General features: G+C 37.8%; 1 protein-coding gene across 1 annotated transcript in view; it reads right to left on the reverse strand.

Moving 5' to 3' along the window:
- Positions 1–12,722, reverse strand: part of UBE2E2 (ubiquitin conjugating enzyme E2 E2) — a 386,475-nt gene that overhangs the window by 232,782 nt on the left and 140,971 nt on the right. The window lies entirely within an intron of this gene.

The raw sequence follows: 12,722 nt of genomic DNA on the forward strand, positions 1-12,722 counted from the left end.
GCCAGGATGTATGTCACCCTAGCATAAGAGTAGACTATTATAATAGTAAAGTACAATACCTGGGTTATTACACTCCCTATTCGCCTAAGCAAGGCATCTCTGGAGAAATGCCTTCAGAATCTGTTTGAGCTAACAGGAATGCAAGTCTCCCTAATACACAGTGAAATCTGGGTCTCCCTCAACTTCACTGGAAGTGTTTTCTATTGCTGTTGTTTTCACTTTGGTGTCTTAGGCACCAAGCAGAGTGTCTTTGGCACCTGGAGATGAAACTAGTGGAATCCTGAACTACAGACCAGGAGAGGAGTGTGCTGGAGTTGTACAAAGCAATGGCTGGAAATGAATGGAATTGGAGGTTGTGGAGTGGAAAGCTAGGCTCTCCTTCCTGTTTACCCCACAGGACAGTGAGTGTCTCATTATTCCTTTTCATATAGGATCTCCAGAATTTGAGCCAGCCCTCCTTCCTTTCCATTTCCACCAACCTGGCGTTTTACTTAGAACCCACTCAGAGAAAGACGAAGACCACTCATATGAGTAGTGAGCCTTTAAGTTCACTAGGATTCTATGCAGCCCTGTTCAGGGGAGACAGTTTCCAAGGGGAGTTGAGGAGGGGGGGTCTAGAGTTTAGGGGCCCCTCTTTAATTACCCATGACTTCCTATCCTGCTGAAGAAGACTGTTTTGAATAGGAAGGGCCCAGCATTTATAAGATAAAAGGACCAAGAAGTGGGTAGAGGGATCAATGAGAGGAAGGACATTGAAAGAATAGTGGATGTGGTCTCAGTCATAACAGATTCTAAAATTTTAATGTGGGAGAGACAGAAGAAGTACTTCCGGTCCAATAAATCTCTGTCCATGGCTAGCTACGAGCACAACAGTCACAGAGATGCCCCTCTAAACAGACATACAATGTATAATTAATCCATATCTATATAGTCCTTATATATTTTAAACTGGTCTATAATCTTCACAGAAAAATAAGAGCATGAGTAGGCTTAATTTTTTCTCTTGTTTAATGATTTTCACAGCAATGCCTCTATTCTCCTAGAAAAAAAAGAAAAGTAGCTTAACATTATCTTTAAATGTGCTTCCATTGTATGCTTATCTGTACTACAATCTTTCACTGCACCCCACGGTGCATGCACAATCTTTAAAATGGAGAATTCATGTAAGGAAGTTAAATGAGAAAAGAAAAAAATTCAAAACAGAATACAAATAGCAGGGTTAAATTGAGTGCTGTTAACCCCCTGCTGACACCAACTAATAGTGCAGAGGCAACAGCAGGAATCTGAAACAGAGGTCAGTGTTGGGAAATTTCAGTTCATGACAGTTATAAGTGAAATAAATTGGCAGTTTTTCTTCTAGTGGTATCACTTTAAAGAATATTTTTAAAGTAACATCAAAGATGATACTAGATATATATCCAGTAAAAATAGTAAACAAAATAGAATTTTTTTAAAAATCCCAGTCTAAAGTACCCATGAGAAGTGTGCTTTTTTCTGCATTAAGAATTGAGATATAATTTACATACAGCAAAATATATAAACATTAAGTTTTATTTATATTTTACACAGCTCAATGACTTTTTTGTTGTTGTTGTTGTTTTGAGGCAGAGTCTCACTCGTAACCCAGGCTGGAGTACAGTGGCTTGATCTCAGCTCACTGCAACCTCCACTTCCAGGGTTCAAGTGATTCTCCTGCCTCAGCCTCCTGAGTAGCTGGGATTACAGGCGTCCACCACCACACCCGGCTAATTTTTGTATTTTTAGTATAGACAGGATTTCACCATGTTGGCCAGGCTGGTCTTGAACTCCTGACCTCAAATGATCCACCTGCCTTGGCCTCCCAAAGTGCTGGGATTATAGACATAAGCCACAGTGCCCAGTCTCAATGACTTTTAAGATAGAAATACACCCATGTGATCAAAACCTAGATCAAAGCACTAAACATTATCACAACCAAAGATATTCCCTTCCTGCCTCCCAAAAGTATCTCTATTATTATTCAGAAGGTTTCATTCTCTAGTTATTCTCAATTAACTTCAAATTTTATATATACTACTGTAACTGTTTGAAAATTGCAGAATTAGTGAGTCTCCCTTCCACCCCAGCACCTATCCCCAATATATTTCTAACAAAAATGCTCTTCTGTTTTTCAGCTGTGTTCCCTCATATACCTCTTAAATGTAAAGCAGCTCTTGTTTCAAGGATGTCAATAATTAAGTAGCAATAAAACACCTCGCTTGATAGAAAATGTGCTACTTTGAAAATATATTTAATTCAGAGAATATAAAGACCCGATCAGTGACGCTGAGTGAGAAAACATGAAATATCCATAATGCTGTAGGACATGGGTATTTAATAACTCAAAAACACCTATTAAAAATATGTTCACAGGCTGGACAAGGTGGCTCACACCTGTAATCTCAGCATTTTGCGAGACTGAGGTGGGAGGATTACCTGAGGTCCGGAGTTCAAGACTGCCCTGGGCAACACAGTGAGACTGTCAGCTCTACAAAAAATTTAAAAATCAGCCAGGTGTGGTGGCATGCACCTGTAGTCCTAGCTACTTGGGAAGCTGAAATGGGGGGATCACTTGAGCCCATGAGGTTTAGGCTGCAGTGAGCCATGATTGTGTCACTGCACTCAAGCCTAGTCAATGAAGCAAAACCCCATTTCTATCAAAAAAATTTAAATAAAAAAAGTACACAATTGGTTGCAGATTCTATTATGTATTAAAATGCTAGTTACTCACACTCTAACTCCTACCCAATCTTTTACACATTTTCAAATTTTATAAGCAACAGCCTCATTTTTCTTTTCTGCTTTTACTTCTACTCTCTTCCCATTTTAGAAGAAAGCTACACTCAAGTCTACCTTCCATTTGTTTATCACCTTCCTCCTGAGATCTTGTGTTGAGGTGTCCTTTGATAGCCTTCATATACGGAACACAACATATCTTCTCTTTTTCTATTCAAATGAATCCAGGAGATCTAGCTCCACCACTGGTGGAACTTACAATCTCCTCCATTTCCATTACAGGTTCTTAAATATTAAGACTCAATTCTCACAGTTCCTTGTTTTCTCACCATTTCACAGATAACATTCATCCATTCTTCTTTTCACATCATTCCTATGAAAATATACTAAAATTCATTTAGAAAGTTCTTAACTACCACAAATCTGATTCTATATTTCCTATAATATTTTATATAGAAAGGCATATAACAACAGGGCATTTGGAACTCTTCCTAAATTCCCATTTCTATAATGGGGTTTACTTTGTTCTACACTAGACAATGTTTCTTTAATTACCTAAAAATTAACATTACTATCTCTAGTTAATCAATTTCAACATTTTATGTTTTGATTCTAAGATGCTAGCTACCTACTGATTCACTCTGAACAGTTCCTCACTAGAGTATTACAGAAAAAGTTGAAAGTGATTCAAAACAACAAACTTAAAGAGAGAAAGGGAAATCCATGGTAGTAAAGTAATCCAGAAGTGAGAAAGACCAAAAGTTTACCAAAGAATGTAGACAGAACTAAAGAAAAAAAAAAGAAGCAGGCTTCTTAGGGCCACTAAAAACAAAATGAAACAATGGTAAAAAGATGGGGAAACAAACATGCAACGGAGCAGAAACATGTTCTGGTGAACTGCGTTCATACAGCTTTTGAGAAATGTTCACAGCTCTTATGACAGCATGGAGAACTTACATTTTCCATTTCCCACATGGGGATATTAGTATCTAAAGAGGGAACAGATATAAAATATCTAAAGATTTCTGATGACTTTTTAAAAAATATATACAATTTACCTAAAATTTCCTCTATAAAAACTTGTTTTAGGTTTAGAGATACATATAAATAAAAACAAAACTGCAAACTAACTAGGCCAGAATTACAAAACATCATGCTTTCAGGGTATAAAAAGACCACTGGATGCAATCAAAATGAAGTTTCTATCTTCTGTATATGATTGCTGAAGTAGGAGACTCATAGGACCTTAAAGCGTACCTCGCACAAGACAAAAATGTGTTCAAAGCAGAAAACCAAACATGATGGCTGGATGACTGGCTTCGATATGGGCAATTCCCATATTTCTAAGAGTACATACAAAGAGTATGCTTAATGTCTCAGCAGGTTTGGTAGTTCTGAAACATGCTGAAGTGAGAAATAGCAATAGAGCAAGTCCCTGGAAATGAGCTGTACCAAAGATGTAATATGCATGTCAAATAATAACTTGCAAGAAACTGGTAGCTTTAAGAAAGTAATCCCATTATTTTTCTTAGGAGAGAATACAAGAATCAAAAGATCCAAAACTCAATGGCACATTATGGCTACACATGAGAAATGTATTATTAATCACAAATGTTAGAGGACAAACAGTAAAAAGCTGACAATAAAGCAGTAACTTCTGAAGTTTTACTGATCTCAGGAGTTACTATTCAAGAAGGCTGTTATTCCTGGGACCATAAAGCTCTGTGTGCCTAATAGGCTAATTCTGGACTCCTTCCTTATATACTATTTGATATTAAAGAGATTTTTATTTTAACAATACAAACAGCATCTCTGACCAAAGGCCATGATAAAAGTTGCTCTTTGAATGAGAGATAAAACTTTCAAATAACTGAAAATTCACCATAGGCTAAATTAAGACTAGTATCTGCAATTTCAGTTTCTGCAGCTATAGAAAACAGTAAAATATCTAAATTTCCTTCATTTCAATTCATTCATACACCAAAGCTGCAACCTGATATTTTAGAGTAATGGTTTATATAAAAATATACACTGTAAAATAACTCCAATTCCAATGGCAATCACTGGTTTCCATTAAGAAGTCATTGGGAAATGGTGCACTATTCTCTCTTTGAAAATAAGCTATTAGAACCGGATGTACAGTCAAGCCATTTTTAAAACACTACACTATATTTTATGACTTTTTTGTTGTGAAAATCCTATTTCATAAATTCCACATCTTCCATTCCATTTTGATTCAAATCTGTTGAAGAAGGAATATTTGTGAAATACCTCTCAACAACAAAAGAGGAAAAAATAATTTTTATAAGATTAACGCTCACTGTATTAATAATATAGATAGAAATAATAATAACATAGAAAAGTATTACTATGACTGTGGGGTATTCCAATTTTTATTAACTTTATATGTACCAAAAATATAATTAATTTATAGAGAAAACCTGAAGTAAATGCTTCCATAAACCAGAGAAAGACATAGTGTATTGGAAAAAACACAAACTTGGATCAATTATAATGGCTTGTCTTTAACTTGTAAGACACTCATTACCTCTACGAATTTCCTGAATTTCTTTATCCATGAAGTCAGGTGATTAACATCAATCTTTTCAGGTTGCGGGAAGGATTATTAAACTACCTAGTACAGCAGCTGGTATAGAGTAGAAGCTTTACAAATGGCAGCTATTATCACTGTCACTGGAGGAGCCATCATCATCAACTTTGTCATTTCATAATCTACCTGGTTTCTAAATTAGGATTCTAATTTTTATGAAGTGAGAACTATACATAATATAAATAATTAAGACTAAATGAAATGTTGTGTTAAAAAATATTGATATATACTAGTTCCCAGTTTAAAAAAAAAAAAAAAAAAAACAGTACATAGGAAATCAAATGCCATCACAAAATGAAAATGCTAATTAAATGACCACTTACAAAATTAGTCCAAAGCCAAAGGTTCTTTCTGTATTTAACACCAATGTCTATATATATATATATATATATATGCCCATTCTGTGTATGGAAAACCACAGTTCCTCTGCTCTCACACCACAACAAAAATCAACACATAAGATTTCTGTGACCAAATGTGTGAAGAGTTTTCCCTAAACAAGCAAGCAAGCAATTCTGCAGTGGACACCAGGTGAGTGTCCTCCAATTCAATTCTGACACTACCTACCTGGAGGTAGTTTCAGATCCCACAGGGTGAGGGCTCAGTCCACAAGACTGACCTTCCACCCCTCCGCCTTTGGACAACAGTCACAAGTCTGGGTCTCCAGAATGTCTGACCACTGGCTTCCAGTTAGGGTTTCCGCAACCGTGTCTTTGGGTTCGATTAATTTACCAGAATGAAATCACGGAACTCAGAGAAACACTTAAGCTTACTTACACATAGATATTGCAAGGGGTATAGATGAAGATTCGCATAGGGCAAGGTATGGGGGGAAGAGGCACACAGCTTCCATGCCTTCCCTGGGCACACCACCTACTATGTGATCAGTCATTAAGCAGTTCTCCAAACCCTTCCTTCTGAGTTACAGAGGTTTCAAAACATAAGCATGATTGATTAAACCACTAACCACTGGTGATCAAATTAACTTTCAGCACAGAGGTTGGTGTGACTTTCAGGCCCACTCCTCTAATCCTGCCTTGGTTTTTCCAGTGACCAGCACCCATCATGAAACTACCTAGGTGCTGCCAGCCATGAGTCAACTCATAAGCAAACAAAAAGACATCACTTCAGAGTTTCTAATACCAAGAAACTGGATTGTAGACCAAATATATCACAGCCATTTCATCACAAAGACTGGTTTGTCAACAAACACAGGGCAAATTAATTCAATTGTAGAATGAAATTGAAAATCACTTAAAAGATTTCATGAAATCAATTAAAGGGATGATGGAGAACTGCAGGATCACATTCAAAGGCCCTGATGAGAAAATCAAAAAGGATAACAACAGGATAAATTCTTCAGTATGACTTGTCTGCCAAGGACTAAGAGAGGCCCTTAGAAAAACTGATAGAAGCAATTTACTTTTTTTTGGTAAAAATTATGTGCTATTGTACTTACAAAAAAACCAATAAACACTAATTTTCATTGTTCTTCTATAATTAGAACATAGTTTCTGTTATTATACAAATTTTCTTAATTAACTAAAATCAACTTACATGTCTAAGTCTTAGCGTAATTTTTCACAATTTACTCTAAATATCTGATTCCAGAGTTTTTTTTTTCTTCTTTCCTCTTTTAACTTTTATTTTAGGTTCAGAGGTACATGCACAGGTTTGTTATACAGGTAAACTGCATGTCACAGCAGTTTGGTATACAGATTATTTTGTCACCCAGGTAATAAGCATAGTACCCTATTGGCAGTTTTTCAATCCCCTCCCTCCTCCCACCCTCCACCCTAGGAGGCCCTGGTGTCTGCTGTACCCTTATTTGTATGCATGTGTACTCAACGTTTACCTATGACTTACAAGCGAGAACATGGGGTTTCATGGCTTTCAGCTCCATCAATGTTGCTGCAAAGGGCAGGATCTCATTCTTTTTTAATGGCTGCATAGTATTCCATGGTATATACATACTACATTATCTAGTCTACCACTGATGGGTATTTAGGTTGATTCCAGGATTTTGCTATCATGAATAGCGCTGTGATGAGCATACACATGCATCTTTATGGAGAATGATTTATATTCCTTCAGGTATATACCCAATAAAGGGATTGCTGGGTTGAATGGTACTTCTGTTTTAAGTTCTTTGAGAAATAGCCACACTGCTTTCCACAATGGCTACACTAATTTACACACACCAGCAGTGTATAAGCGTTCCCTTTTCTCCACAACTTTAACAGCATCTGTTATTTTTTACTTTTTAATAATGGCCATTCTGACTGGTGTGAGATGGTATCCCACTGCAGTTTTGATTTGCATTTCTCTAATGGTTCATTTCAATCTTCTGCAAATTGCTAGCCAGTTATTACAGCACCATTTATTGTATAGAAAGTCCTTTCCCTATTGCTTGTTTTTGTCGACCTTGTCAAAGATCAGATGATTGTAGATGTCTGGCATTATTTCTGGGCTCTCTATTCTGTCTCATTGGTCTGTGTGTCTCTTTTTGTACCACTACCGTGCTTTTTTGGTTATAGTAGCCTTGTAGTATAGTTTGAAGTTGGGTAATGTGATGCCTCCAAACTTGTTCTTTTTGCTTAGGACTGCTTTGGCTATTCAGGCTCTTTTTTGGTTCCATATGAATTTAAAAATAATTTTTCTAATTCTGTGAAGAATATCATCAGTATTTTGACAGGAATGGCATTGAATTTGTAGACTGCTTTCAGTGGTATGGCCATTTTTAAGAATCTTGATTCTTCCTATCCATGAGCATGGAATGTTTTTCCATTTGTGTCACCTCTGATGTCTTTGGGCAGTGTTTCATAATTCTCACTGTAAAGATCTTTCACCTCCCAGATTAGCTGTAATCCTAAGTATTTTATTCTTTTTGTGGCTACTGTGAATGGGATTGTATTCTTGATTTGGCTCTCAGCTTAGATGATATTGGTGGGTAGAAATGCTACTAGTTTTTGTGCACTGATTTTGTCTTCTGAGACTTTACTGAAGTTGTTTATCAGATCTAGGAACTTTTGGGCAGAGGCTACGGGTTTTTCTAGTTATAGAACCATATCATCTGCAAACAGAAATAGTTTGACTTCCTCTCTTCCTATTGGCATTCTTCTTCTCTTGCCTGATTGCTCTGGCTAGGATTTCCAGTACTATGGTAAGAGCGGTGAGAGCTGGCATCCTTGTCTTGTTCTGGTTCTCAAGGGGAATGCTTCCAGCTTTTGCCCATTCAGTATGACGTTTGGTATGGGTTTGTCATAGATGGCTCTTATTATTTGGAAGTATGTTACTTCAATGCCTAGTTTGTTGAGGGTGCTTAACATGAAGGGATATTGAATTTTATCAAAAGCTTTTTTTTCCACAACTATTTAGAGGATCATGTGATTTTGTTTATAATTCTGTTTTTGTGGCAAATCACATTTATTGATCTGTGTATGCTGAACTAACTTTGCATCCCAGGAATAAAGCCTACTTGATCATGGTGGATTAACTTTTTGATGTGCTGCTGAAATTGGTTTGCTATTATTTTGTTGGGGACTTTTGCTTCTATGGTCATCAGGGATATTGGCCTAAGATTTTCTTCTTTGTTGTGTCTCTGCCAGGTTTTGGTATCATAATGATGCTAGCCTCATAGAATGAATTAGGGAGGATTCCCTCCACCTCAATTTGTAGGAACAGTTTCAGTAGGAATAGCACTAGCTTTTCCTTATACATTTAGTAATTTGGCTGTGAATCTGTCTGGTCCTGGGATTTTTGTGATTGGTAGGCTTTTTATTACTGACTCAATTTTAGAACTCATTATTTGTCTGTTCAGGGATTCAACTTCTTCCTGGTTCATTCTTGGGAGGTCATATCTTTCCAGGCATTTATCCCATTTATCCATTTCTTTTAGATTTTCTAGTTTGTGTGCATACAGATGTTCATAGTAGTCTCTGGGTTTTTGTTTTTTTTTTTTGTTTTTGTATTTCTGTTGGGTTGGTGGTAATGTCCCCTTTGTCATGTCTGATTCTGTTTATTTGGATCTTCTGTCTCTCTATCCCTTTTATTAGTCTCACTAGTGGCATATCAATGTTACTTATTCTTTCAAAGAATCAATTCCTGTACTTGTTGATCTTCTGTATGGTTTTTCACATTTCAGTTTCCTTCATTTCAGCTCTGATGTTGGTTATTTGTTGTCTTCTGCTAGTTCTGGAGTTGGTTTGCTCGTTTCTCTGGTTCCTCTGGGTGTGATGTTAGGTTGTTAACTTGAGATCCTTTTAACTTTTTAGTCCGTTTCTTTGGGTGTTTAGTGCGATATACTTTCCTCTTAACACTGCTTTAGTTGTATCCCAGAGATTCTGGTATGTTGTACTTGGTTTCTGCCTTAATTTCATTGTTTACCCAAATGTCATTCAGGAGCAGGTTATATAATTTCCATGTAATTGTATGCTTTTGAGCAATTTTCTTAGTATTGACTTCTATTTTTATTGTGCTTTGGTCTGAGAGTATGTTTGGGTTTTTTTTTTTTTTTTTTAAGTTGCTGAGAATTGTCTTATGGCCAATTGTGTGGTCAATTTTAGAGTACATGCCATGCGCAAATGAGAAGAATGTATATTTTGTTGTTTTGGGTAGCTGTAGATGTCTACTAAGTCCATTTGGTCATATGTTGAGCTCTGGTTCTGAATAGCTTTGTTAGTTTTCTGCCCCATGATCTTCTAATAGTGTCAGTGGGGTGTTGAAGTCTCTCACTACTATTGTGTGGCTATCCAAGTCTCTTCACAGGTCTGTAAGAATTGTTTATGAGTCTGGGTGCTCCGGGGGTGGGTGCATATATATTTAGAATAGTTAAGTCTTCTTGTTGAATTTGGCCCTTTGCCATTATGTAATGCCTTTGCGTTTTCTGATCATTGTTGGTTTAACGTCTATTTTGTCTGAAAGTAAAATGCCAACCTCTGCTTTTTTCTGTTTTCCATTTGCTTGGGCGATTTTTCTTCATCCCTTTACTTATAGCCTATGAGTGTCACTGCATGTGAGATGAGTCCCTGCAGAGAGGATACAGTTGGATCTTGCTTTTTTATCCAAGCTGTCATTTTCTGCCTTTTAATTAGGGCTTTTAACCTGTTTCCATTCAAGGTTAATATTGGTATGTGCTGGTCTGATTTCATCATCATGTGGTTAGCTGGTTATCACACAGACTTGATTGTGTTGCTGCTTTATAGCATCACTGGTCTACACTCTTAAATGTGTTTTTGTGATGGTAACACAGTCTTTCCTTTCTATATTTAGCACTCCCTTCAAGACATCTCATAAAGCAAGTCTGGTGGTAACAAATACTCTTAGCATTTGCTTGTCTAAAAAGGATCTTATTTCTCCTTCTCTTAGGAAGCTTACTTTGGCCAGACACGAAATTCTTGGTTGGAATTCCAATTCTTTAAAAATGCTAAATACAGACCCCCAATCTCTTCTAGCTTGGAGGGCTTCTGCTGAAAGTTTCACTGTTAGCCTGATGGGGTTCCCTTTGTAGGTGACCTACCCCTTCTCTCTAGAACCTTTTAATAAGCAATGGTAGGCTGCACCCTCTGGCTGAGTTCTCACAGATGTGGGACTGTTTGTCAGAAGTTCTAGCAGGCATTGCTACATGGCTACCTACGACAGGGTTGGGGTGAGGTCACTCTCCCTTTTGTCCAGGGGTTTCCCAGGAGAAAGGGAGGTTGCACCCTCTAGGTAAGTTCACACAGAAGCTAGACTACTGAGCCAGAAACTCTAGCAAGCACTGCTTGCCTGGCTACCTGTGGCAGGGGTGGGTAGGGTGGCCCACCTTGCCATCTGGGTGCTTTGTGGGACGACAAAAAGCCAGACCCTCTGACTGAGTTCAGACAGAAGCAGGACCACTAGGCCAGAAGCTGGTACCAAACCTCATCCAGCAGGGATGGAGAGAGGAGGGGAGAAGTGGTGTAATCTTACTGCTCCCAAGCCCCATGACAGCAGGCTCTATTGGTGCTAGGGTGCCAGTGCTGGTCTGCTCCAGGGCCCAAGTCTCAGAGCAGTCTCCTTGGACTCGAGAGTTGCCCCCACACAAAATGGGCTCTCTGCCTCAGCCTATAAGCACAGTGGGGATGTGCTCCCTCAGGAAGCTCACATTCACTCACTCTTCCCCATATTTGAGAGATTCTCCTGGCTCCACGCTGAGCCCAGACAGGTTGATGCCCTTCTTTGCTCCTCTCTGCTCTCTGTGTCCCCCTGCTGCCTTGATGGATCCCAGTGTGGTTTCTCAGATCATGAGCCTACAGGGTCAGGGTTAACTAGCCCTTTGGTTTTATATCTATGAGAGTGGTGCATATTAGGTGCCACTAGTTTGTCATTTTGGCCCCTTTCCCCTGAATCCAATTTAAAGTGAATTCATTTTAAGGAGACTTTTCATGAAATTATTCTCAGATATGTACCCACTATTTATGAGATTAAGTTTGTATAAAATTAAAACTTTTAAATTACATACGGTTATACAGATAGTGGTCTTGTACTATAGTCAACATTCAAATACATGATTTTCTATAAAATGGTTCTATGGCTAAAGAATATCCAACAATACCTTGAATTTTGTTGTATTTATTATTTTTATTTGAATAGTTTTTGGGGATGTGAGTAGTTTTTGGTTACGTGGGTAAGTTCACTAGTGGTGATTTCTGAGATTTCAATGCACCCACCATCTGAGTAACGTACACTGTACCCAACAGGTAGTCTTCCATCCCTCACCCTGCTCCCAACCTTTCCTTGAGTCCCCACCGTCCATATCACTCTTATGCCTTTGCATCCTCATAGCTTAGCTTCCACCTATAAATGAGAACACAGAATATTTGCTTTTCCATTTCTGAGTTACTTCACTTAGAATAATGTCCGCCAGCTCCATCCACGTTGCTGCAAGGAACATACTTCATTCCTTTTAATGGCTGAGTAGTATTCCATGGTGTCTATATACCACATTTTCTTTATCCACTCATTGGTCAGTGGGCACTTAGCTTGGTTCCGTATCTTTGCAATTATAAACTGTGCTACTATAAACACATGTGTGCATGTTGTCTTTTTCACACAATGACTTCTTTTCCTTTGGGTAGATACCCCCAGTAATAGAATTGCTGGATCAAATAGTAGTTCTACTTTTAGTTCTTTAAGGACTCTCCATACTGTTTTCCACAGTGGTTGTACTAGTTTACATTCCCACAAGCAGTATAAAAGGATTCTCTTTTCACCACATTCACGCCAATATCTATTATTTTTTGATTTTTAAATTATGGTCATTCTTACTAAGTTGGTATCTCACTGTGGTTTTAATTTGCATTTCCCTGATAATCAGTCATGTTAAGCATTTTTCATA

Source organism: Macaca fascicularis, chromosome 2 (assembly GCF_037993035.2).
Source record: "Macaca fascicularis isolate 582-1 chromosome 2, T2T-MFA8v1.1".
Lineage (NCBI taxonomy): Eukaryota > Metazoa > Chordata > Mammalia > Primates > Cercopithecidae > Macaca > Macaca fascicularis.